Below are 3,593 nucleotides of genomic sequence, written 5' to 3'. Positions count from 1 at the left end.
AATTTCTACGTGACATTTTTTCGATGTATAAATATAAATAATAATCGAAGTTAAGCATGTACACTGATAGTAATACACAATTTTCCGTTGGTTATTTGCTTTTGAATGTACATATTTCATAGCGACCGTATGTCTGTGGACGGGGCTTCCTTGGAATTTGCGCCCCCGCGGCGCAGGTGGTTCCAGTTCTCATTTACACCACTGGTTTTCAATATATAAAAGTTATTAGAAAACAAATTTTTGTTATGTTTTCAAAGAAGCGGAATTTGTTGGATTGTACTTCAAAAACGAGGGAAGTTCTGTCGAAGTAACCTTGGACCAATTTTCTATATTCGCAGTTGACAGAATGATGTGACGTGTCAGTTATGCAGTAGTACCACCTATGTAAATAATCTCACGGTCAAGTTTAATTTGCTTTATTTTCGACCGCACGCATTCTTAACTGATAAATGAAAGTATGAAGCTGTAGTCTTGGAATAACGATAAAGTATTACAAAGAAATTTTTTTCATCATAGAGTACTTATTATCTTAATTTCATTATGTTTTCGATTGCACGGTATAATACCTATGAGTACTGTTTAATTTAGTAAAAAAAATTTTGCCAGTAGTAGACTCGAATAGTATACTTTTATTTTTTTAACTACAGGGAAAAATTTTGCTTATTAATTACCTTTAATGATGTTAGGTGATCTTGTGACCAATTCCATATTGTCTCATTGTACGAGTATACGAACTAACCTTAGAGAAAAGCTGCCTTTTGCTTTACGTAAGTAAGTTTTAATACAAATAAATTTCTAACTATTACATACTATTAATTCGATTATTATTATGGATTTGGTAATTCCTGCACACTACCAAGCCAATCTGCCTCTGTCGAGGAGATACCTGCCCATGGTTCTTGGTGAAAGTCATTTTTCCTAGTGGAAGTTGATTGTTGGGTAACTACTGATACCGGAGGCGATACCTCTTCAGAAGATGATACATCTTCGTCGTTGAGTCTATCTGTGACAACAATCGGTACTGAAATAGGTGTCCGCGTAACCTGCTTGAAATCTTGGACAACTGGTACCAAAATAGGTCTCAGCGTAGCTCGATTGAAAGCAATGTAGCCATCTGCGTTGCTTGGCCATGGATCCCCACGAGGAATAATTACCTTAATTAATTCATCAGGATCTGATATGAGGGGTGATTTACCTGCACAGACTAGAGTTTTGTGTGCTGAAAAGAAAATGTTAAGACTGCAACTGGTTTCGCTATGTTGACTTACCGTAAAGTAGAGAAATTACCAGAACAAGTAAAATGGACATTATTGGTTGTACCATTAGAGTTATGTTTGTTTCAGTGGTACTGGTTGTCTAGAAAGTTGAGTTTAAAATGTAAGGAAGACAACGGACTGGTGTTATTAACAGGATTTTGAAGTGGAATTAATTATCTTGCTAATGGAACATTAAGATAGTTTAGCTTACTCATTTAGGATAAAACGTCAGATCTAATGAGGAAAGAGTCATTAAATGTTTATCGACTTAAACTAGTGAGTTTTAAAATTTTTTTAAGGAACAATTTTCAATTTAATAACTGTTACAGTTCATCTTTAATGCTTTCAATGTTAAAACATGGTCAGGTTAGATTAGTAGATAGATAGTTAAGAAAACCAACGATTTTATAAATAAGATTAATTGCACTTTTAAGGATAATGTACAAATTTGTATAGTAGAACAAAATAAAAAAAAACTTAAATTATTTTATTACAATTAATTATCGATTTCAGTGTATACAGCCGTTTTATTTATTTATCTACTAACTTTTCATTTACTGATCAAACGGCAGTTCTTCTATACTGCCATACTCTCCTTCCTCACTTGAATATTCCCAAGGTTTAGAACTGAAATCAGGTCTTTTTTTTCCATTTGATTGTTTGTTATCGGTATTAAAATTTCCTGAAAACGGTACCCTAGTGGTTGTTCTTCGTGCCACAAAACTTTGATCTCCTATAGTTGGCGCATTATTAATATTATTAGGTCGTTTATATCCTGCAGCACTAGATGGCCACTGCGGTCCAGGCGGTATAATTGGATTAATTAATTTATCAGCATCAACCCCATAAAAAGTTCGCTGGGCTGTGTGACCTCCTAGAAAAATTCAAGAATAAATAAACAAACAAACTTGAGTACTTACTAATAAATACAAAAGCTATAAAAACCACAACTGCAATTTGACGTAACATTCTTATTCAAGTGTGCTGTTAATTATGAAAACAAAACAACTTTTTGTCTATTAGTGTATTTATTTGATTCTGATAAGGTGCGGAAATTTTTGTGACCGTCTCAAGAAAAATTGTAATTATGAAGACATTTAAAATTCTCCTCTATGTTATTCACCGTAATTTTCTTAATTATGTTTAGCGTACTAAATAAAAGTGTCCATTAAGAGCGTTATTCATATACCTTACTAATTTCTCAATTTAGATTTATTGATATATTTAATCGGCAGGGACAAAAGCAAATTTTTGCAGCGACGTGGGTTACGAAATAAGAGTGGAAAATGTGGAGTATTTTTTTCCAATAGAGGGAAGCATGTAAGAATCGAATTACTATTGATAGTGTAGTCATTAGCACAATTGCGTGACGATTCGACGAAGAGTGATTAATCTGGTATCTTCGTTTTAGAAAGAGGCCAGTGTTATTATGACCAAATTTTATAGGACCATGAACTTTCAAATATGCCATGAAGTCATATTCCGTGAGTTATATTGGTAATCTTATGTATAATGTAAATGTTACAAAAGACTTTTCGGAACATGGTATTGTACGAAACTTACCAAGACAAGGCCGACCTCCTCTTGAAATACAAGGCACTGAAATATTTTACTGAAAACCGAAGAAAATCTGAAAAGGTTTGTCAGAGAACTTGTTTTAAACTCAAATACCGACTACACATTGTTGGTGAATTGTTTAAAAAAATACTATCCACACAAAGTGCACTTAAACCATCATTTAAATGAAGACAATCCTACCGACGCTGAGTTTGCGAACAGTTGATGTTACGTTGTGATGGAAAGCTCAGTTTTTTAAACAAAATTCTGTTCTTGGATGCAGCGCTCCCCATTTTAAATCTGAAAAAAGATTGTTTTCCAATTCAAAAACGACATCTTCATATACATTCATCACTCTATACTGAAAGGATGGAGTATCCATTCTGAAAATTTGTTGATGGAACCAGAAAGCTTCAAGGAATCGAATGATTAAAATCGCAGTGTGGATTCTTGTACCGTTTTAGAGTTATGTTTCGTTAAACTTAAAAGAAGGCTGTTGATTAATTAAAAAATAACGCCTTCCTACGTATTCGTCACTCCACACTAAACGGATCCATTATGTGGTCTAAAATTTGCTCAGGAAACTAGAAAGCTTCAAACCAGAATGCGAATTTTTGTGCCGTTACATCCTCATTAGTTTTTTTTTGCTTGCTTTTTCTGGCAAAGAATTCTCTGGTTCTTTCGAAATTCCCTTCTGTCAATTGCCCTATTGGTAACACTGCCGAAAAAATAAATATTAAAATACCGGATGACTATTAAGGATTGAAGCAATTTTTTCTG

The sequence above is a fragment of the Zophobas morio genome, unplaced genomic scaffold (assembly GCF_036711695.1).
Source record: "Zophobas morio isolate AGI-343-1 ecotype UQ-CSIRO unplaced genomic scaffold, CSIRO_AGI_Zmor_V1 ptg000021l, whole genome shotgun sequence".
NCBI classification, from domain to species: Eukaryota; Metazoa; Arthropoda; class Insecta; order Coleoptera; family Tenebrionidae; genus Zophobas; species Zophobas morio.
This window is presented reverse-complemented; position numbering follows the sequence as displayed.